Source organism: Leopardus geoffroyi, chromosome D1 (genome assembly GCF_018350155.1).
Source record: "Leopardus geoffroyi isolate Oge1 chromosome D1, O.geoffroyi_Oge1_pat1.0, whole genome shotgun sequence".
NCBI lineage: Eukaryota > Metazoa > Chordata > Mammalia > Carnivora > Felidae > Leopardus > Leopardus geoffroyi.
Genome location: NC_059329.1, coordinates 79,369,958 through 79,393,811, shown reverse-complemented (window position 1 = coordinate 79,393,811; position 23,854 = coordinate 79,369,958). Strand labels below are relative to the sequence as shown.

The 23,854-nt window shown below is 36.5% G+C and overlaps 1 long non-coding RNA gene across 1 annotated transcript; it reads left to right on the top strand.

Annotated features, from left to right (window-relative positions):
• Positions 1-119: 119 nt before the first annotated feature.
• LOC123602594 lies at positions 120-23,838 on the top strand. The gene is made up of 4 exons (XR_006714517.1): positions 120-130; positions 5,848-5,853; positions 18,010-18,013; positions 23,408-23,838. It is a non-coding gene; the product is annotated as an uncharacterized LOC123602594 (long non-coding RNA).
• The last annotated feature ends 16 nt before the right edge of the window (positions 23,839-23,854 follow it).

The following is a 23,854-nucleotide window of genomic DNA, read 5'->3' as shown; positions in this document are numbered from 1 at the left end:
TTTGATTTTTTTTGATCCATCCCTTCTTTGCATCTTAATAGCTCTTTGAGCTTATTACCTATTCTTGGCAGTAAATTGCATATATAATATCCCAAACTGTTAGTCATTTCAGACAATCAGTCAGACGTCTGTCTGCAGGATGCTGTTGCAACAATTAGCTAAATTTGGTGACATGTGCTTGGTATCAAAAGGACCAAAGAGGCTTAAATGAGATGGAAGATCCTCAAATAACATTAAATTGGTACCTAGCTCTATCGAGAATTTAAGTACTGAAAAGCCTGTCTTATGGGTGAATTTTGCATTCGGAATTAAAATTCCTATTGAAATCATTTTAGTATGGCAATTCTTCACGTGTAGTCTGATGGAAGGATAGTGAGAAATAAGGTTGGAGTAGTAAGTAGGAGTCAACTTGAAATGTCTTCTAAGTTATAGCTTATTGTAGTTTATTAAACTAATGGTTAAATGAATTCTGCTTTTCTCAATTGTCCAAGTTCTCTGAATGAAATTTTGACCCCATTGTACCTATCTCTTCTAGAAAGTGACACCAAAGACCTCCCGCAGGTGTGATAGAAGCTGGAGAAGGGAAGTGAGACTTTGTTTTGTGTTCTGGAAATAAGTCCTTTATTAAATATGTGATTTAGAAATACTTTCTCCCAGTTGGTGCCTTATCTTCAAACTTTCAAAAAGCAGAAATTATACATTTTGGTGAAGTTCAATTTATCAATTTTTTTTTGTAGATTGTTTTTTTTTTGTGTGTCATATCTAAGAAATCTTTCCCTAAGAAGATCTTGAAATTTTTTTCTGTGTTTACTTCTAGAAGTTTGAGTTTTAGCTCTTATATTTAGGTTTTTCATCCATTTTTAGTTAATTTTTTAAATTCATACAAAATAGATTGTTCCTTTTTTGAATGTTCATGTCCAATTGTCCAGTAGTCATTTATTTAAAACATTCCTATTTCTTGTCAATCTTGACATCCTTGTCAACAATCAATTCATAATATATTGAGGTTTAATTGTTGAATGTTGTATTTTTTATTGACTTATGACCACATTCTTCACTAATCTCACACTTACTTGATTGTTCTTAAAATGAGGTAGTGTGAGTCATCCAACCTTGTTTGTTTTGCTTTGTATTGTTATAATTTTGGGAAATTTGAATTCCTTTATTTTCCATATAAATTTTAGAATCAGCCTGATAACTTCTACAAAAACTTCTACTGAAATTTCAGTTAGGTTAGGGTCATATTTATAGATCATCTTGAGAAAAATTCACATATTAATGACATGAACTATTTTGATCCATAAATATGGTATATCTCTCCATATATGAAAGCATGATGGAGTCATTGGTAATACTCAGGTTGTTGGCTTGGGTATTATGTTTTTGGCCTACCAAGTATCCCTGTTTTTCTTTGTTGCTTACATTACATGGGCTTTGTTTCAGTTAGTAATGTGCCCAACTAAAGACCTGATTTCCAAGTCCCCTATATAAGCAGCTATAGCTAATTGGCAAAATTTTGGTCAGAAGGATATATTTAGTGTCTAGGTGTGGCTTCTGGAAAAATTCTAGCTTTACTACTTAAAGCAGGAGGAAGAGAAGGAGAGGAAGTAGAAGGGAAAGAATAGGACAGAAGCAGTCATCAGGCCTCTTCCTCTTTGCTTTCTGGATCTGCTTCCCTTCCCTTGATGAGAATACTGAATGCTTGGTTGTTACCAATTAACATGAAATTTTGAAGATTAATTCAACATATTAAAAATGGTAAAAAGGGGGTGCCTGGGTGGCTCAGTTGGTTGAGTGTCTGACTTCAGCTCAGGTCATGATCTCGCGGTTCGTGGGTCTAAGCCCCCGCATTGGGCTCTGTGCTGACAGGTCAGAGCCTGGAGCCTTCTTTGGATTCTGTGTCTCCTTCTCTTTCTGCCCCTCCCCACCTCATGCTCTGTTCACTATCTCTCCCTTTCTCAAAAATAAATAAACATTAAAACAGTAAAAAATAGATTAAAAAAACAATCTAGGTTTCCAATAAGATTAGTAAGCCATTGTCTGAAAGTTAGTTCCCGTATTATTAATTTTTGCTTTATGAAGCCCCTAAACCTCCATTTGTCTGAGTATTTGTGGGAAGATAATCTGTAACTTACTAACCAAAATATTTCTACAGAGTGGGTGTACATTCACAGATATGTGGAAGAAAGAAAAAAGAATAAACGCCTAACATCATTCTATAATCCATACCAGCGTAGCTGTAAATATCTTATTCATGGAAGTGTAATTTAGAAAAAAAGAAGAGGAGCATCTAGGTAGCTCAGTCAGTTGAGCACCGCCCCCCCCCCAACTCTTGATTTCAGCTAAGGTCATGATCTGTTGCTTTGTGAGTCCAACCCCTCATTGGGCTCTGTACTGAGTGTGGAACCTGCTTGAGATTCTCTCTCTCCCTCTGCCCCTCTCCTTCTCCTGGATTCTCTCTCTCTCTCTTTCTCAAAATTAATAACTAAGCTTTTAAAAAGAAAGAAAGAAAAAAAAAGAACATATATCTGCTGCTTTAATTTTAGTGAAGTAAATAGGAGTACTGTTGTTATACATAAGTTTTATACCTTTTGTGCTAGATGTATTTTTATTAAATATTAAATGATTAATGATTAAAGGGGCGCCTGGTTGGCTCAAACGGTTAAGCATCTGACTTCACCTAGGTCATGATCTCACGGTTTGTGAGTTCAAGCCCCACATCTGGCTCTGTGCTAACAGCTCAGAGCCTGGAGCCTGCTTCAGATTCTGTGTCTTCCTCTCTCTCTGCCCCTCCCATGCTCATGTTCTGTCTCTCTCTGTCTCTCAATAATAAATAAACATTAAGAAAAATTTTTAAAAAAGATTAAATGATTGAAAATTACTACATTATACTTTGGAGATAATGGAATGGTCTCTAATTTGTCATTTTGGTTGAACCACTTTCTGTATAGGTCTTACATTCCTTGGAAGAAGAAATTATATACCTAGCACACATCTGTTTTCTACCTATTATTGAGTCCTGTAAATATACAGTTCATTGCAAATCAGTAATATCTGTGCCTTAAAATTCAATACTTTATTTTTTTCATAATATGTAAATCTTAGCTATACACTTTTGGATACATACTGAAGTCACTTTTATACCCTTCCCAGCATCCTGTCTATTACTTCATAATTTCAAAGTAAGATGTATTTTCCCTTACAAAATTTGGGTTCTAAGAAATAAATGTTAGGTTTTGCAAACTTGAATAAGATTTTTAAAAAAATATTTTCAATATCTTTATTTTTGAGAGACAGAGAGTGAGCAGGGAAGGGGCAGAGAGAGAGAGGGAGACACAGAAATCCGAAGTAGGCTCCAGGCTCTGAGCTGTCAGCACAGAGCCCGACGTGTGGCTTGAACTCACAAGCCGTGAGATCATGATCTGAGTTGAAGTCAGATGCTTAACCAACTGAGCCATCCGGATGCCCCAAATAAGATTTTTTAATAGAGAAAATTAAACAACAATTTTAGAGGTAACAGTAGAGTGACAGACACAAAAAAGTCAGTGAAGTAATATCAAATTATTTCTAAGAATTCTATGTGCAAAATGTATTCTCTCATCTCAGTTATTGGAAATTAAGTACGATCATCGTCTGGATATCCAATTAAGTGAAGGTGATGCTAACATAATCTAACTGTAATTCATGTTTGATACCAAGTTAAAAGTGATATATTATCCCATTATATTTTAGTTTTTTAATTTTTTAGTTTGGCTTAGGTTATAGTAACATGAATCTTTTTAGTCTAGAACGACTTCTTGGTTATTATTGCCCTTTGAAATACTTCTTATTGTGTAGTGCTAAGCTCCTATGCTGTGAAAACTTTCCTCATCTCCCAAGCCACAATCGTCTGTTTTTTCTTTATTACTTCCATAGGCTGTGGCTATATTTCTGCCATCCCCTTACTGCATTCTTCCTCATGCAATACTTAATCATGCATAAATCTGTGTTTCTCATTAGGAAGTATGTTACTTTAAGATAGCAATATGGCCTTCTTCCTTTTCTGCCTTTCATTTCTCCTTCCTTTCTTCTTTTTCTTATTAATAATTATAGCTAAGAGAACTTGATAGACTTTATTTTCTACTAAATCTACCATTGTGCATGGTACAAATAAACATCACATACAACTATATGAATCACTTAATATTCTCAAAAGCATCATTATTTTGAATGATATTTCATAATAGAATAAATAAAGTAAAAAATAAATTATGTTATGGATTTCAGAATCAATTTTCATAGCTAAAGAGAACATAATTATAGAATTGAGATTAAAACCTACAGTATCCAAATTTAATTGGAAATATCACTTGAGACTCAACATTTATTTCTTTGAACACTTTTCAATGAGACGGTCTGGATACAATATTGTTCCAGTAGAAATGAGTGCCTGTAACCTCACAATTGTCTCTTCTAATCCCTTACCTTAAAAGAAACCAGAATTTCTTAGAGATATGTCCAATTTTTTACATGACTCTTCCCTCAGTTCTATTTCAAAGGTGACTTCCTAGTGTAAATCTTTACCTTGATTTTATATCGTTGAGCTCTAAGTATCTGTGGATTTTTTGTTGTTACTGTTTTTTTGTTTTTGTTTTTGTTTTTGTTTTTTATGGTCTTCCTGCTCTGTTTTAATGTTTCTTTAACTCTAGAACTGAGTCAGGTGCTAAGTTATCTTGAGTTCTGACAAAAAAAAATCAGGTGGTGCATGGTGCAGAAGTTTCTGCCTTTATGGCTTTTGAATGAATAATCAGTTAATAATCAGATGAGCAAATCATTTTTCCACCACTTAGGTATAGAAAGAGAGCTTTCAGGATCTCGAATTTCTGTTGAAAGCATCCGTCTCTTTTCTAATGTTAGTGTTTGAAAGTACTTCAGCCCATGGATCCCATACCACATGGACCCTGAGGGAAGTATGACGCAGGGAAATTGGGCAATTTCTGCCTGGAGTAAACTCTGGGTACAGGCACACATAGTTTCTCACAAGGGACTTACTGCCTTCTGTAGGCTAAGTCTCCATCAAGAAAGCACAAAATGTTAATCTTCACCTAAGGAAGATTTCCTTCGCCTAAGGAAAGGCAAATCTCTGTGGCTGGTCTGCCTTTTTTGTAAACCTAAAGAACACAGTTGCTTTTTTTTTTTTTTTTTGTTTTTTTAGTGTTTATTTTTTTTGAGAGAGAGAGAGAGAGCCCACACGTGTAAGCGGGGAAAGGGCAGAGGGACAGGGAGATAGAGAAACCCAAGCAGGCTCTGTGCTCTCAGTACAGAGATCCATGAACCATAGGATCCTGACATGAGCCAAAATCAAGAGTTAGATGCTTAACCAACTGAGCCACCCAGGCACCCCAAGAACATAGTTTCATATTTGTTCACAGTTTGCCAACTCCAGGCACCTAGGAAGAATCCTAAGCATGTGATGAATGCTTTTAGTTTATTCCACCAATGTGCCTGTCCCCATTCTCAGTCCCCACTCTCTGTGGTTTAATGACAAAGTGAAACAGAGTGAGACTGTGAAAAACATAAATTCAAACCAGGATTTTTCAAGAGTTCTGCAGATACTTGTTGAAAATGTGTAGTTTTTCCTTCATCACATGCAATATAGACATACATTACATGCTTATCACTATTTTTGTGAATGTTGTTTGAAAATTGCTGATCATTGCTCTATAGGAATAATGGCAAAATCACACATATGTGAATCCACTCTTGAGTGCCAGTCACAGATTGATCCAAGGGAAAATAGCAGACGACTGTCTAGATTTTAAATGAACTCTCTTTACCTGGCTTTAATCTGGCAGGCAACTTCCTGAGGCTCTAGTGAAGTGAAACGGAGATAAATCAGTCATGACTAAAGAAGTAATCTTAGTTAAAACTAATGAGGAAGCTAATTGGAGTCATTTATCTTCATGTCAGGTTCATTATTATACTATGGTTCTTCTTTGTGTTAAAGTGGTCAAAGTGTCCATGTGAATAAACAAACAGGTTCTTGCATTGTTGAAATAAGGAGATTAAAATGGGGCTTAGAGTTTGTTAAGAAGTCCCTTGGTTTTTCACTCTTTCCAGTGAAACTTTGTATTTCTATATACTTTCCCTTCAGTATATAATTGACCTACTTGGGTTATATGACTTTGTGGAGCCATTTCTGCATTACAGGACTGTTAAAATCATTCTACTCCTATTGAAGGAGTTTATTAGTATTTGAATGCATATTATGAGATCAAATTTAAATTTGGTATGTTTTGGGGCGCCTGGGTGGCGCAGTCGGTTAAGCGTCCGACTTCAGCCAGGTCACGATCTCGCGGTCCGTGAGTTCGAGCCCCGCGTCAAGCTCTGGGCTGATGGCTCAGAGCCTGGAGCCTGTTTCCAATTCTGTGTCTCCCTCTCTCTCTGCCCCTCCCCCGTTCATGCTCTGTCTCTCTCTGTCCCAAAAATAAATAAACGTTGAAAAAAAAAATTAAAAAAAAAAATTAAAAAAAAAAATAAATAAAAAAATAAATTTGGTATGTTTTGTTTCAGACTTTTATTATACATCAAGATAAAATGTTTAAAACATTTGTTTATTTAAAAAAAGCTCATTCCCTCAAATACCCCATACGTGTACTTTCATAAATGAAATATCTTCCCTATATTTTTTTGCCACAGTTTGTTACAAAAAGAAACTTTTGCAGATCATCTAGTGTGGTAGCTTTCAATCTTAGCTGTACATTCGAATCAGTCAATCTGGAAAGTTTTTATTTTTAATGGAACTCAGGTGTGCAGATGGATTAGTGATATCCTTGGTAGTAGATACACGGTTATCTTTGGCCCACATTTATGTGTTTACTTTGATAATATAATGAGTATTACTAAAGTCACTATTCAATCCCTTACTTACTACTACATATTTATATAGGCCTTTCCTATCCTAAGTCCCTTTCTCCTCCACAGATGAAAGCACTATTCTGTTTATGTACTAGTCACACATGTATACATTTTATGTGTAAACAATGAATTTTTTGTTTTCTGTGCTTTTGAACTTTATAAAAAAAGACATTTCTTTATATTTCCTCACTCATTAGATCACTAAAATGTATTCATGTTATGCATATAGGAATTAATTTTCACTGGCATAAGGTATTTCATTTTCTTTTCTCTTAATTTTAAATATTTTCTTGCTATCTTCTTTTTTTTCCCTACTAAGTAGTGCTACTATGAACATTCTTTTTTTTTTTTTATGTTTATTTATTTCTGAGACAGAGAGAGATAGAGCATGAGTGGGAGAAGGGCAGAGAGAGAGGGAGACACAGAATCCGAAGCAGGCTCCAGGCTCCGAGCTGTCAGTACAGAGCCCGACATGCGGCTCGAACCCACAAACTGTGAGATCATGACCTGAGCCGAAGTTGGTCACTCAACCAACTGAGCCACCCAGGCACCCCAAACATTCTTCCTTATATCTCCTCTTTACAACTTTAATTTGGGAATATACTCAGGAGTTGAAATGCTTCTCACTGGGAAAACTTCTTCGACACCAGAAGAGCCACGGTAGGGTGAGTGGAATCCAGAATAGTTGATAGAAGTATATAATGAGTATCAGTTGCAATTTCAGGATAAACTACAGTAGTTAGAGATAGCTCATCTTTCTAAACTACCTACTGTAAATTTTGCCCCGGAATTATGAGTACATGTCATCTCAAAAATGTCTTGGCAGGACACAGTGTACCTAATGTGAGATGGGAGATGGACGTGCATTGGAAAGATGTTAAAGGTGGACGATAGCAGGTGTGACTGTCCTCACAGGACTGCTCTTCAGTTACATTTTTCTATACATACAAAGATCTAGAAGTGCCTGAGTTCATACTAACCTGGAGAGGTTCTGGTGAAGAATAAAACTTAGTTCACATGTCCCCAGTAGAGACCAAGGGTATGGCAGAATTGACCCCTAGAAATCCCAAGCATGATGAAGCTGAGGCTGAGTTTTTGCTTGAAATTGCTTTTGTTTTCAAGTTTTTGCTTGAAATAACACCTCGGGTTAAGTTCCTCTCCTCTCTTCTGCTTCCCGCACTCTTGTAATGGTTTCTTATGAGAGCACTCCCTCAATAAATTGCTGTCATTTGAGTCCTCACCCTATGGCCAGCTTCTGATGAACTTGATGGATAGAAGCATGCTAAAGAAATGATCTAGAAACTCCATGACCTAAATTTTCAAAGCTTAGAATTGAGTGGTAAAAAAGAATTCCACTTTGCTCTTTAAGTTCTATGAAAGTTTGACATCAGACTTCTGGCTTTCAGAACTGTGAGGAATAAATTCTCTTGTCTTAAAGCACCAAGTTTTTGTGGTAAAATTTGTTATGGCAATGCTGGGAAACTAATTTAGTTACCTAAACATAATAGAATATTATGTAAATTATAAATTAGTAAATTATGTAAATTAGAATTAGTAAATATATTATTCTAAAAAACAGAAAAAAAATGTTATGGGATAATATTAAAGAATAATGGGGCTGAATGTGATTACCAAAACGGTGACATAGGTTGTTCCTGAATTTGTTCCTCCTCACAAGAACAATGGACATCTATTTGAAAACAAGGCACCACTGAGAGAATCCTAGAGCATAGGGATGAGGCTGAAGCATCCCCTTATACCTCAGAGACCAAGAGAGGTCACAATAGAAAGCTAAGAGAAACAGTTACACATTGACCACATTTCTCCAGTGCAGCACCATGTGGAGAGGTCTCCCTGAACTTCGAGTACCTTCAGTGGGGAAATAGAACTCAGGAGATACATCCAGGTACCCCTCTTCAGCATTGTGGGTCACTTTGTGGGAACCCCTACTTTGATATTTCACCATGGGAATTGCAAGGGAATCTGTGGGGCAGATTTCACTGGGAATCTGACTACAACAGAGAAAGCAAGGGGGAGCTTGTAACAACCAGTGAATAGATCTCTGCAGACCAGGCTGATAGCTGCAGTATCTAAGTAGTAGTCCCAAACAGCAGTTTTTCTCATCTGCAAAACTGACAGACTCCAATCAGGGAACTCAGCAAGGTACAGAATAACCTGATTAAGATCCTGAAACAAGGAGTTTTGCTGGCCCTAGAGCTGTATTTGCTCGTGCCTTGGTAAGGTGCTGAGTCACTCCTTCCCTCCTGTCAAGAATGTCTTCCAGCTCTACCTGATCAGAGGGGCTCATGACCATGCCTGTGTGCAACCTAGCAGTGCTCAAGCTGGTCAAAGAAGTGGGTGGGCAGAGTTGATCACCCACCAAACAAAGTCAATACTAGGCATAGAAGCTTCCTGTATTACATGCATGCAGGAGGTCCAAGGCTGAGTGTAGCTCCCAGCCCCTTCCAACTAGGGAGACTGGGAAATTAAAAGTAGCTTAGAGTGCTTTCTCCTCTTTCCATTCAGGCAGGGAGGGCTGTGACATTACCTTACCTGGGGTGGAGAGTATATTCTGGCCCCCTTTGACCAGAAAGGCTGGTGAAAACACTTGAAATTTGTGCAGCTAAGTGAGGCTCTAGTGAAGAGAAGGACAGACAGCTGATAGTTTGCAGAGCAAAGACAGTGGCCGTGTTCAGCCAATGAACTTGCGGTATGGATATTTTACTTCTATTTAAAGAACTTCCTTTAGCATCTCTTGTAAGGTAGGTCTGGTGGTAATGAACTGCCTCAGTTTTGTTCCCAAATGTCTTTATCCCACATTTGTTTCTGAAGGACAGTTTTGCTGGGTATAGAGTCTGTAGGTAACAATGATTTTCTTTCTTTCTTTCTTCTCTTTCTTTCTTTCTTTCCTTCTCTCTCTCTTTTTGAGAGAGAGAGAGAGAGAGAGAGAGATTGAGAGAGAGAACACAGGAATGGGGAGGGACAGAAGGAGAGAGGGAGAGAGAGAATCCCAAGCAGGTTACAGGCCCAGTACAGAGCCAACACCCAGGCCCAGTACAGAGCCCAGTCTCATGACCATGAGATCATGACCTAACCCAAAATCAAGAGTCAGATGCTTAACCAAATAAGGCCTCCAGGCTCCCCCAACAATAATTTACTTTCAATATTTTAAATGTCATCCCATTCTCTCCTGGCCTGAAAAGGAGAGAAATTTCTGTTGAGAAATTTGCCAAGGGGTACAATTGATTGTTACATAATATATAACCATAACAATGTTTGTGAATGCATTAAAAGAATTGTGCTTATAGCTTGTTACTTATAATGCAGTGTAACCTCTCCTTTTCTCACTAATACAATCTCCAATAACACAACAGGGAAATTGAGAAAGTGTTTTAAAACTGAAAACAGTAAAGATATCTTACATGATTAAATCAAATGGATAGAAACCTAAATCACAAGTGTTCTTATGCTCCAGATGCATACAGATTAATTTTCTGGTAAATAGTATAAGAAGTCAATTCATTCCATATTTTATAGTTTTTCTGAATCCAGGTTGACTGTGTCCCAGGACATGCTTTTGTCTATTTTCCAATCCTACTATGACATGTAGTCAGATCACCAGGAGTATTAATTGACTTCATTGAATACTAATGGTACTTCTTCATTTCATTGATTTATGTATGTATTAATTCTTTTTATTGTTCACCAAATATTTATTATGGATATATCATGTACCAGATACTATTCTAGACAATCAGAATACAATAATAACAAAGCTAATTGCCATTCACTGAGGACCCTAATTGTGCCAGATATGCTAAGAGTATTTTATTTATATAATTTAATAGAAATAGTGAGATGTCTGATTATTCTATTTCTTTAGGTAAGAAAACTGAGAGTATAAGGGTTAAGTGAATTGCATGAGATAAGGGGCAGAATTAGGATTCCAACTGTTGTTCAAACACAAAGTACACCCATGTTTGCTTATGCACATATCCCAGTGTACTCATGATTATTCTGTTTTACAACTTTTGCCCTAATATAATTACTAATAGTGCCCTATCCCTCTCAAATGCGTCCTTATTTCTGAAGATAACTGATCTTGTCACCGTAATATTGTTACATTGTGACTTATGGTCTTTGGTCAGAGTGTAGGCAAGAAGAGCGCCTATGTGTGTTAAGATATCTTGAGATGATCAGTGTGGAAATGAAACTGCACATCCAATAAATCTTCCTAACTCTTATTATTCTGTGTGGCAGACTGTCTTATAAAAGATTGTTTTACAAAACTATACTGCAGTTAGTTGGAAAAAAATTTACTCATGTTAATATTTAGTGGCAATTGATACCTGAAAGGCTCAAAATTGTGGCATTTTATGTTTTGGAAGGCACACCACTGTAGTTCAGTGTTGAATTATGGAAGCCTCTTTTTTCTCCATCACTGGATTATGTAAGCGTTCCCATAACCATGAGCACAGATAGTAGTGGGAAATACAGAGAATATTGATGGCATAGTGGAATATCCCTCAGTAAATAAGCACAATCAATCTCATAAAACTTTCAATAAGACAGACAGTTCTGTGAAAACTTCTTTTGTTGCTATACACATCAGTCTAGGGTGTTCAGTTTTTCAGGCTGTGAATCAATTATGTAGTAATACCTTGGAATTAATGGGTGTTTCGAGGACAGTATGAAATTTACATAGATGTGACTTTCAGATACTAGAATATATTTTATTTTGAAGTAAATTTGATAGCTACCTTATCATTTTTAAACAACAGAATGAGGGAACAAATCTAATAAAGGGGTCATTATCAAGGAATAAGATTCAAAGACCTTCAACTGCACTTGAACATATTTTGATGGTAAGATGTTGGACCTCCAGCCTAAGTCTAATACCATCATAGATGATACTTTGTGAGATATCTTGGGGAGAAAGGATGAGGAAATTTTGCATGTGTAGAGGTGATAAACTATTGTGGCCAGAGGTCAGACTGTAGCAAATATATTTCCCAGGAAAGTCCACGAAAATATATTTTATCCTACATATGCTTCTTAAAATGTGATATTGTTATTCCTCCATTGATTGTTGAAGTGTTTCTTTTTTTCCTTTTAACATGGGTAAGCCTGTGACTAAAATAAAATTAACTGCTAGGGTTAAGCCCAAAAAAGGGTAATAAAATTTATGATTGGCTTCTTGAGATGTCTCAGGAAGAATCCAGATACTAAGCTGTTATGAAGGCAAGGAGGTACATCAAAAAGACACGTCAAGATGTTTTGTTTGCAATCCCAGTTGAAGTTTCAGTCAACAACAAGCATTAACTACCAGACATATGAGTGACCAAGCCCCAAGGTGATTTCATTCTCAACATTCAAGCTACCTTAGCTGATATTCAGTTGCAGGGAGAAAGAAAAAAGGCTGTTCTACTGAGACCTGCCCAATTTGTAGATTTATGAGCAAAATATTATCATTGTTGTAAACCACTACGTTTTGGGTTGGTATGATATGCAGTAATGGGTAATTGACAAAGATGGTAGGAGCAAAAATATCTAGCTAATAATAATGAAAAGATATGCTAGAAATTAAACAGAACATTTTGATGTGATCAATTTGTCAGTTCTTCAGTATGAAAGCTCCTTGGTAGAATAGTAAAATACATACTCTTTGCTTTAAACATAAACTAAGTTCCTTTGGAATTTTGGAATAAGAGCTCCCTTGCTCACAAGACAACTGCAGTCATCACTCAATATTATTGTTCAACTATCTGTTGATTAGTAGTAATCATTGCTAATATTTTAAACACATTATTGACAGACTGTTGTAATAAACATAATTCAAAGATGGGTAAACATTTGGAAGTACATGGTGACATCCAAATCCAATCCTTTGGTCACCATACATAATAGAAAAAACACAATACAGCCTATCATTTGGCAAAAAGAGTAGAGACTATTCTGGAGGAGCCTGGGGAAGAGACTGATTAAAGAGAAAATGAATGATCACGCCATTTCAAATGCTGACAGAGGAAAACAATGCTAAAGAAGTTGAGTATATTTCCAGGACCAAAATAGGACAGTTTTTTGAGGCTGGTTTGTGACTATAAAACAGTTGTCATCGCATAGTAGATGTCTTATCTCAAAATATAGTTTACTTTACCTTTTTCTTTATGTGCGTTCCAGAAGGTAATATCTTGTCTTTGAGTTGAATTGAATGATTCTGACCAATGGCCCATACTGGCTTTGATTTCAGGCTGCGAATATTTGCCAATGCATCCGTCTTCCAGTACACATGCCCCGATAAATGAGAGAGCCCTTCTCCCTTAATGATGAAAAATAATCTCATTACTAAGAGGTCCTTTGAGTTTCAGGCTGAGCACCCCTCCACTGAGCTGTAGCCTTGGACTCACACTTTGAACCATACCCCTAAGTTGAATAAATGCTATACCTGTCCAGGAGCTAAAACACTCATCCAAGGTTATCTTATATGCGGTGGATTGCATGAGGTATACCTCTCTTCACTAATTAAAGTACAATAAAATTATTTTTATACATGTAACTAATAAAAACACTTGAAAGTTGGTTCTGTTGCTAAAAAGCAATCCTAATACAATTTATATGCATACATCCTATGAATATTATTAAGAAGATGATTAACTGAGAGTAAACAGACTGATAACATAAAAAACAAATACAAAGTTAAATTTAAAAAAATTTTGTTAATGTTTATTTTATTTTTGAGAGAGAGAGAGAGAGAGAGAGAGAGGGAGACAAAGCGTGGGTAGTGGGGGGCAAAGAGAGAGAGAGAGAGACACAGAGTCCAAAACAGGTCCGGGCTCTGATCTGTCAGCATAGAGCCTGATGCAAGACTTGAATCCACAAACCACGAGATCATGACCTGAGCCGAAGTCAGACACTTAACTAACTGAACAACCCAGGTGCCCCAATACAAAATTAAATTAAAGAGACCCATGGGCAGACTCTTTGATAAACCCTAAACAACAAGAAAAAAAGTAAAGAAGGGAGAAAAAAATGTATAGAATAATTCTGTATGTTTGTAGTAGGAAGATCAGCTTATGAAGCTGATTTTCTGGTGCTAGTTGGCTGTATCACCTTTGTCATGCTTTTATACTTTCTGTGATTCTGGGTTTTTTCCACCTTCTATTGAGAAAATTATCTAATTATCTATCCTGAGTAATCTATTCGGATTGCTATGGGAGAAGAAAAATAAATGTCAACAGGCTTTGAAATGGCAAGAATAATATAACATACAGAGTAATAATAGCTAGTTATCTTACCTGACTGGTTCAACTAAAAGATAATACATATTAACAAAGAGGAGATAAGATCTCACCCAAACTGCGTCATTATCACATGTATCAGCAACATCATCTCAGTTAGGAATTCTCTTAAATTTGTTTTCCTTCTATAGTAAATTAGTAAATACTATCTTATTTTAGTTTTTACCTCTTCTGGTTTATCTCCTTTACTCATTTCTCTCTCTCCTCTGTCTCTATATGCAGATTATTAAGGGGAGATAAATATATTTAAAGAAAAATTAAAAAAAAAATGCATAACTACTTTTAACATGCAAAAAGCAAATAATTATGTAAATATAGTAAATAAATATCCAAGAAATGTAATTTTACATGGAAGTCAAAATGACCTGATAAAGTAATAATACTAATTTTGTATTGTGTATCATAATCTAAACCTTTGCATTGTAAAATTCGGTTGCAATATGGTCTTTATAGAATGATTCAAATGCATTGTCTAAAAATAATATATGTAAAATATAATTAATTACTGTATATTTTTAAATATTAAGTTTTTATTTATTTATTTTGAGAGAGAGAGCACAAGCTTGAGTGGCAGAGGAGTAGAGAGATGGGAAGAGAAAGAATCCCAAGCAGACTCTGCATCATCAGCATCAAGCCTGATATGGGGCTTGAACTCACAATCCGTGAGATCATGAGCCAAAATCAAAAGTCAGACGTTTAATCGACTGAGCCACCCAGCCGCCCCAAATACATTTAATTATAGAAAAAATCAATAAATAAGTAAGTGCTGTTGTTATTACCGATTACTCTGTCAAAAGAAATACTGATTTAGAGGAATATCATTGTCTCTTAAGTAGATCATCACTAAATACTCATCCTTTTAATCTTTTATTTATTTATTCATTTTGTTTTCGTTTTTGTTTGGCTTTCTTTTTGCCTCTCTCTCAAATGCAGTTCCTTTAAATGTTTTCTAGAAGTAGGTTTCCTGGTAAACAGTCATCTTTGCAGCCTTCTCAGAGATGAATACCCCTCCCAACCATCTTTTCAGAGAGCTGGCTCTCTCCAGGGGCACAAATTTGCTTTAAGGTTCTCCACAAAAAACAACGCCTGAGTGGGCTCTCAATTGCCATTTCCTAGACAGCACTGCTATGATTTTTGGTTTCAAATATAAAGAATAGAGCTCAGATGGGAATTCAGATTTGCTTCATTCTAGATTCTACCATCTTAACCACTGGGCTGTCCTGCCCTTCAGGTGATACTAAAAGATTACACCTTGATTATTGTACCTCACATCATGCTACTTCCTACTTCTGTGCATTTAACCATTCTCAGCCTGGGATGACTTTAAATCTCCTCTACCCCATTAGTTCCCACTTGTCCTCTGAAACTGGGTATATCAACCATTCCCTCCAGAAAGGCTTCCCTGAATCCTCAATCTGATTAGGGGAGGTATCCGACATTGTGTTTTCTTTTTTTTTTTTCTTTTTTTTTCTTTTTTTTAATGTTTATTTATTTTTGAGACAGAGAGAGACAGAGCATGAACGGGGGAGGGTCAGAGAGAGAGGAAGACACAGAATCTGAAACAGGCTCCAGGCTCTGAGCTGTCAGCACAGAGCCCGACGCGGGGCTTGAACTCACGGACCGCGAGATCATGACCTGGGCCGAAGTCGGATGCTTAACCGACTGAGCCACCCAGGAGCCCCCGACATTGTGTTTTCAAGGGCCCACAAGAACCCAGCACATGTCTAATGATCTCTCACCATAGGGTAGCTGTCACAAACCTCAAAGGTCTATCTTTATGTTCTTGTCATCTACAATTGCAATATACTCTAAATTAGGGAATATATCCCATTTGTCTCTTTTCCCACAGTAAGCACTCAATACATGCTACATGAATGCATTCAACTGCTGTAAATCATTTCTCCCCTGTGGGGCATTATCTTTTCTGTTCTAGGGTCTATATAATGTCTTATTTTACAGAGTTTAAGTTCCATATGACAACAGGATTATAAAAACTGCTTTCCAAATGAATTTTTATTTTTTAATTTTTCTAATATTTACTTATTTTTTTTTTTTTGAGAGAGAGAGAGAGAGAGAGAGCGAGCAAGTAGGGGAGGAACAGAGAGAGAGGGAGACACAGAATCCAAAGCAGGCTCCAGGCTCTGAGCTGTCAGTACAGAGCCCGACGCTGGGCTTGAACTCATGAACTGCGAGTTCATGACCTGAGCTGAAGTTGGTTGGTCAACCGACTGAGCCACCCAGGCGCCCCCCAAATGAACTTTTAAAACTTTAAAAGTTTTAGGGGCGCCTGGGTGGCGCAGTCGGTTAAGCGTCCGACTTCAGCCAGGTCACGATCTCGCGGTCCGTGAGTTCGAGCCCCGCGTCGGGCTCTGGGCTGATGGCTCAGAGCCTGGAGCCTGTTTCCGATTCTGTGTCTCCCTCTCTCTCTGCCCCTCTCCCGTTCACGCTCTGTCTCTCTCTGTCCCAAAAATAAATAAACGTTGAAAAAAAATTAAAAAAAAAAAAAAAAAAAACTTTAAAAGTTTTAGTAGGATGTTCACACAGATTTCTATCTTTTTTATTGTTTTTCTGAATCAGGTTAGTTCGTTTTTTCAATGACTTAGCTGTTGTTTTCAAATTCTCCCCAGCTGTTCAAATGAGTCATTGTAGATTTCTTTACACTTAAGTGCATTTTGTGGAAGTCTGAGCAATGCCACTTTTTCCACGTGCATAATGATTGCTTTGCATTAGCTATTTTAGACATCTTTTCTAATGTTCAACAATGCCATCCAATTGCTTATTAAACTACATGTATAAGAATGTTTCTTTTCACCACTTCTTTCTTAAAATATCTATGTATATTTTCCAGGAAAATGTAAAACTTTTCTTTTTTTGAAACTTTAAAGGTAAGTGCAGAATCAAATTAATGTCTTCAAATCTTAGAAACCTTTAGTGGTCTTAAAATATTTAATAGACTGAGTCCAAAGCTCATGCTTAATATTTAATTTTCTTCCCTCTCCTGATTTAACCTCCTTGTGTAGCCTTAACTTATTCCATTTATTCAAGCCTACCCCACACTAGAATCAAAATGGTTTAATTCTAATGCCCTCAATCCAGTATTATTTCCCTTGTCTGTCTCTGTCTTGCGGGGTCCACTCCTATCTGGGTCATGTGATCACCATTTTGTCCGTTGAAATCCTTTCCATCCTTTAAGGTTCACATGACTTTCTTCATGTAAATTATCTCATCACCAAAACATGCTATGAATTGTCCCCCTCCCAAACTGGTGTTATTTCTCTTTCTCTAATTTTATGTCACCTCTAATTGTTTTAGATGCTCTGCCTCCAAGTTAAATTCAACAAATATTTTTCCAAACAGCTCACTTAGTTGTACAATAAGTTTTGTTAGAAAGTTTTGCTGCTGTTGTTGTTTTTAAAGCAAGTGTGCTATTTTAATGCACAAAGGGCTAAAGTGATTAGGTGATGCTTCATGAAGTAAATGACCTTTAAAGATTCTAGAATGAATATTACTTAACCTCAAAATGTTTAATTTGGGGTGGGCATTATAAGCAAGAAAACTAGATTCCAGGAAGCAGAAACAGGGCACAGAGACAAGAAAGTATGGTGCCTGTTTAAGGAATATTGTGTTCTGGTTTTGCTGGGAGAGTCTGCGTTTGTGAGTCCACTTCAGCTTTATCTGATTACTTGGCAATGTTAAACTCCATCATTCTTCCCTCAGAAGTGCCTGAAGAGATCTGTCCCAAGTGTGTCCTGAGAGTGTCCAGAGCACTCTACATCGCCAAAGGGACAGATGCAAAATTGGCTGGCCCACTGAGCCGAGTGCCTCTGTTGCAGATTCATTTGGAGTTATTCCCTTTGCCTATAAAACCTTGTTCCTGTGGTGAGTGCATCTGCTTCTGATCCCATTTTGTTTGAGATTATTTAATTGTTCCACATGCTGGGAGTGTTTATTTATTTACCCACCAGACACCTGCACCTCTTTGATGCTGTCTTTTTGATTTGTTTATAAATAGAGAAAAGAAAATCCCATTGAGGGTGAAACACATTTTATGTCCAGTGAAAACGTTTAGCGATCACAGTAGAAAGCACATTGTTTTAATTTCACAGTCCATTGGAAGCATTAGCTCATTAACAAACTAATTAAGGAAAAGGAAAGAGAGGTGGTTTGGGATAGAGGGTATTGCTTACTCTAGTCAGCATGCATTAGCAGAGCTCATAGGTCTTTAACTGTTAAGCACCTATCACGTCTCTCCGGAATCTCCTTTGGCGCCTGACCCTATTAGGTTTGTACTTCTCTCTTTTCCTTCTGTGTCACAGGAAATAAAATAGTTTCTCGGATTGAAGATGATGGGATCAGTTTTATATTTCAGGTTAGTTTTGTTTCTTGAAAATTGAAGGGAATGATAGAAAAAAAATAAATGCATTCCTTCCTTAAGTGTTCCATAAGTGTTTATTAGATGTGAGGCACGAGCAAGCTGTAGCATCTGACTTTCATTTTAGTCTAGAAGATAGATTTTCAAAGAAACTGTTTACAGTGCAGCATGATAATTGCAAGGATAAAGTCGTATATAACACAAAGGAGTAGGAAGATGAAATATGGTTAGGAAAGGCTACCTGTTAAAGGGAATATTTAAGTCAGACATTCTATTTTACTTTTTATATACTATACAAAATTTATGAAAGAATATGTATATTATATTTTTTTTGTGTCTATAGCTCCATGAAGAGAGAGTAAAGGAGTGATAATAATAATGGTTGGCATTAATTGATTGTCTCCTATTTGCCTTGCATGAATTAATTTACTTCATCCTCACAACAACCCTATCAGACAAGTAGTGTTCTTGTCACCTCCATTTTGCAGACAAGGAATCAGAGGCTCACCGAGGTGGAATAACTTTTCCAAAACATCACCAAAAAGTTCAATAGCAGGACCAGAATACAGACTCAGGCAATCTGATTCCCATGCCTTTGATTTTAACCTTTGTGAAATAAGGAAAAAGAGCTTTTGAAAAACAGAAGATTTCTGGGACATATATCTATCTATCAGAGTAGAGTCAGGAGGCAGCACACCAATAATTTAAGTGGGAGAATTTTTACATGAAGAATTATCACCAGTAAAGAGGAGATACATTTGTAGGAGAGACAAAGAGAACTCTAAAAAATATGGGAATGACTGAAATAGGGAGCAGCTACTACATTTAAAGCAAAATGAGAGACTCCAAGGAAATAGCCAGTTATGAAGGGGAGTGACCCTACACCAAGCTTAAGATATTTACTTCATTGGAGAGGTTGTGTCTGAGGCCCACTGGGTGGTAGAGAAATTCTCTGAGATGCCACAGGCTGCAGCTGGAAAACCACCTCATGTGGTACATGTAAAACTCACGGAAAAGGTACTTGCTTTGCTGCAGTTAAAACCTTCTGGGGTTGTGCACCACGTGATCTCTTGCACACTACTAGCCAGGAAACTGGCAGAAAAGCTCCAAACCAGGTAAAAAAAAAAATCCTTCTACTTGCAATGACCCTTCAAAAGCCTAATATTATGGTGGGGTGTCAGGGTGGCTCATTCAGTTAATCATCTGGCTCATGATTTTGGCTCACGTCATGACCTCATGGTTGATGAGTTCAAGCCCCGCATCTGGCTCTGCACTGACAGCACAGAGATGCTACTTGGGATTCTCTCTCCCTTTCTCTGTCCTTCTTCTGCTTGCTCTCTATTTCTCAAAATAAATAAAAATAAACTTAAAAAAACCCTAATATTATGGTAACCAACAAAGCAGAAATGCTCACAAGATCCAGTTACAGTACCAAAAAACAAGGCAAAAAGGGTAGATGTGGAGCTGAGAGGCAGTAAATGGATAACTGACATAGAACTGAAGATTTCTAATCATGTAAAGATATGGTGCCCAATCACATGCTATTCAAAATAAAGCCTAGATTGTTATGTTCACACACACATATGCCTCTCCCTCCACATCAATTTTCAAATTATTTCAAATAAATCTTGTGTATTTATGACCTAATTAACAAGAACCACAAGTTTTGCTTTTCTTTGGGGAAATCTAGCAACAGAAGCATCTCTTCACCAATTTCAGGATTTGGAATATAGAAAAAGACTAAAATCCTTGTAAAATATCCCTCCATTTACCTTTTCCTTTTTTATTTTCTTTTTTCACATCTAGGAAAACTTTTTATTATTAACCTTAAGGTTTGAGTTAGATTTAAATGTCGTCAGTCCCATATCATGATGTGAATGTTCCAAAATGGAATTCTGAAGCTAAGACATTCTGTATTTATGTAGATGTTGTCCTCCTATACTATGTTAAGAGTGAGGATTGCAGATTGTCTTTTTATCCCCTCTTTAAGCCAATATAAATAGGCTAAATTTTTTTAAGCTTATTTATTTATTTTGAAAGAGAGAGAGAGAGAGAGAGAGAGAAGGAGGGGGAAAGAGAGAGGGTGCACACACACAAACTGGGGAGGGGCAGAGAGAGAAGGAGAAAGAGAATTCCAGGCAGGCTCCATGCCCAGCACAGAGCCTGATGCAGGGCTTGATTCCAGGAACCATGAGATCATGACGGAGCCAAAATCAAGAGTTGACTGCTTAACAATTGAGCTATCCAGGCATCCCCAGGCTAAAAATATTTTAAAATATATTGTGACTTGTTCTTATCTATTCCCTAGAAGCTTAATATCTCTGCATCAATAATTCCAGACTCTAAGGGAAAAAATTAAAAAAGAAGCAAAAAGACGCAGCAACATACTTTGTTTCTATTATAATTGATGACTAAGTCTTTTATTGGGAAGAGTCCAGTCTTTGAAATTAGAAAAGCCTTTAAGTTTCTTTGTAATTCTGAGGAATATCATTGATCTTTCCTATTTTTAGAAAAGCACCCTGTAAGAAAAGTGTGCTATACCAACATGTCTGAATATAGATAACATAATTATAATGTCATGATCTGTATTTAGTACAGAAGGAACAGGAAGAGTATGAATTTGACTGTCCAAAGAATATCCATTAATATGTTTTATTTTAAATTTCTGGAGACATTCTAACATTTTATTTAACATTTTTAAGTGTTTATTTTTGAGAGAGAGAGAAACAGAGTGTGAGCAGGGGAGGGCAGAGAGAGACAAGGAGACACAGAATCTGAAACAGGCTCCAGGTTCCAAGCTGTCAACACAGAGCCTGACACGGGGCTCAAACCCACGAGCCACTGGATCATGACCTGACTGAAGTCGGACACTTAACCGAGTTAAGCCACCCAGGTGCCCTGACATGCTAACATTTTCAAAGAAATATGGCTGAAATTGATCAATGTTAAGTCTCTTCTAGCTCAGTTTCCTTGATTCTATGACAACGATGGGATAGACATTTTTCAAATGAGACAATAATACAACCTAGTTATTGATACTTCAGTTCCTAAACACTATACAAGGTTTGAGACACTAAAGAAGCACACCTTTAATATTAATTTTGTTATCTTTATTATAATATAGAAGTATATTAATAAAATAGTACAATTTTTTTTTGTTTTGGAAATCAAAGAATATGGCTTTTATTTTCCAATATAGGAATGCTACTCTGCAGAAACAGAATTGGACTTTGATCCAATTTAATAATATCCTCCATATTTAGAAATTTAGTGCAGTAAGTATATCATAGACTTTTTTTAGTTTTTTTTAACCAGTGCATAAGTAATTAATTTAAACTCATAGTATTGTTTGACATTGACAGCAAAGTTTTGGAATAAATACTAAACATGACATTTTTCAGAGGAAGGAATTACACTTCAGAGAGATTAAATAAATTTCTTAAGTTTGCTTAGATGGTAATTTAGAGTTACTATTCAAACCTAAGATGATTGATTCCAGATCTTAAAGTCTTCTCATTATTCCAAACTGGCTTTCAAAAAGCCTGCTTTAAAAAAAAAATATCTTAACATGTAATACGTGAAGATTAAAAAAATTGGTATATAAGTCTCAAAATCCCTAAGAAGTCGATTAACAACTTATCCAAGAGTGTTTAAAAATACTCAGTGGGGCACCTGGGCGGCTAAGTCAGTTAAGTGTCAGATTCTTAATTTTAGCTCAGGTTATGACCTCACAGTTTGTGGCTCTCACAGTTTGTGGCTGACTGCACAGAGCCTGCTCAGGATTCTCTCTGTCCCTCTCTGTCCCTCCCTCACTCATGCTCTCTCTCTCTCAAAATAAATAAATAAACAAACAAGCAAACAAACAAATAAAATAGTAAAAGAAGTGTTTTCAAGGGCCCTGTAATGTCCTATATTATGACAATAACAATTGATCCAAAGAAAAGACATGTTTCTAATGAAATGCATCACCAAGAAGCACCATATTAAAAGATATAATCTTCCCTTCATTATTCCTTAGTACATTTTAAGATCCAGAAATTTATTTTTCAATAAGCATGAAAATTCTTAACGTTCAGTAATCTGTACTTGCAATCAACTTGTTTAATTTCAATTAATTAATTCTTTGGTCTGCCTCATGAATAGTTTTAGAGTGTCATCTAAGCATATTTTATAAAAACCAGATCAGACATTGGATTGTGTAACAAACAAACTCTTTAAGAAAGATTTTGTTTTCTATTTAATCAACTGTGTTATGTCTGGGAAATATTTATCTTCAAATTCATCTATTGTTAACTTCTGTAACTTCTGCTTAGATGGTCTTAGTTTGGTGAAAGTCTGCAGTCTCAGTTCAACAGATTCTAATTTCGTTACTTAGTGTTTCATGTGTCATGACCCTAATCTTGTCAGGTCTTGCTATTCAAGTTTATACTCAGTTGATCTGATCAAAAGGGGCTGTTTTATTTAAAATGAACAGGTATCTCTAAAAAGATAATTGAAATGACTGCTTGTTTAAAAGAATAGCATGGATAATAGTCTGAGGTGATTCTTGCCAAGTGAAAACACACAATCTTAGAGATAACTATCTCTGGGGCACAGGAGACCTTGTGGGATTATTTTTTCTTAATTAGAGGTCACATCACATTCACCAGAAAACTTTCATGAATTTTGCAGATATAAAAAAATGTTTGTACAGATCTTGTGTCCCCACGTGTGTGTGCCTAATCTCAGCTGGTCCACCCGAAACCCCCTGAGCACCAAACCCTAGTCCCCCGCGTGGTCCCATTTCTGCTCCAACAAGATGAAAGAAACTATCATGACAGCTGACAGACATGCTACCCAGTATCTTAAACCAACTTGGTGCAGACAGTGTGACTAGGTTAAGAAGGCTGGCTGAAGCTCTGCCCAAACAATCTGTGGATGGAAAGGCACCACTTGCTACCGGAAAGGATGATGATGATAAAGTTCCAGATCTTGTGGAGAATTTTGATGAAGCTTCCAAGAATGAAGCACACTGAATTGAGTCAATTTCTGAAGAAGATAAAACCTGAAGAAGTTACTGGGAGCTTCTATTTTATATTATCACTGCTTTTTAAATATGTTGTTCGTGGATCTGATAAAATCTAGATCTCTAATATTTTTAAGCTCAAACCCCCTGGACACTGCAGCTCTTTTCAGTTTTTGCTTATACACAATTCATTCGTTGTAGCTAATTAAGCTGAAGAAGCCTGGGAATAAAGTTTGAAACAAGATTAATAAAGTTCTTTGCCTAGTTAAAAAAAAAAAAAAA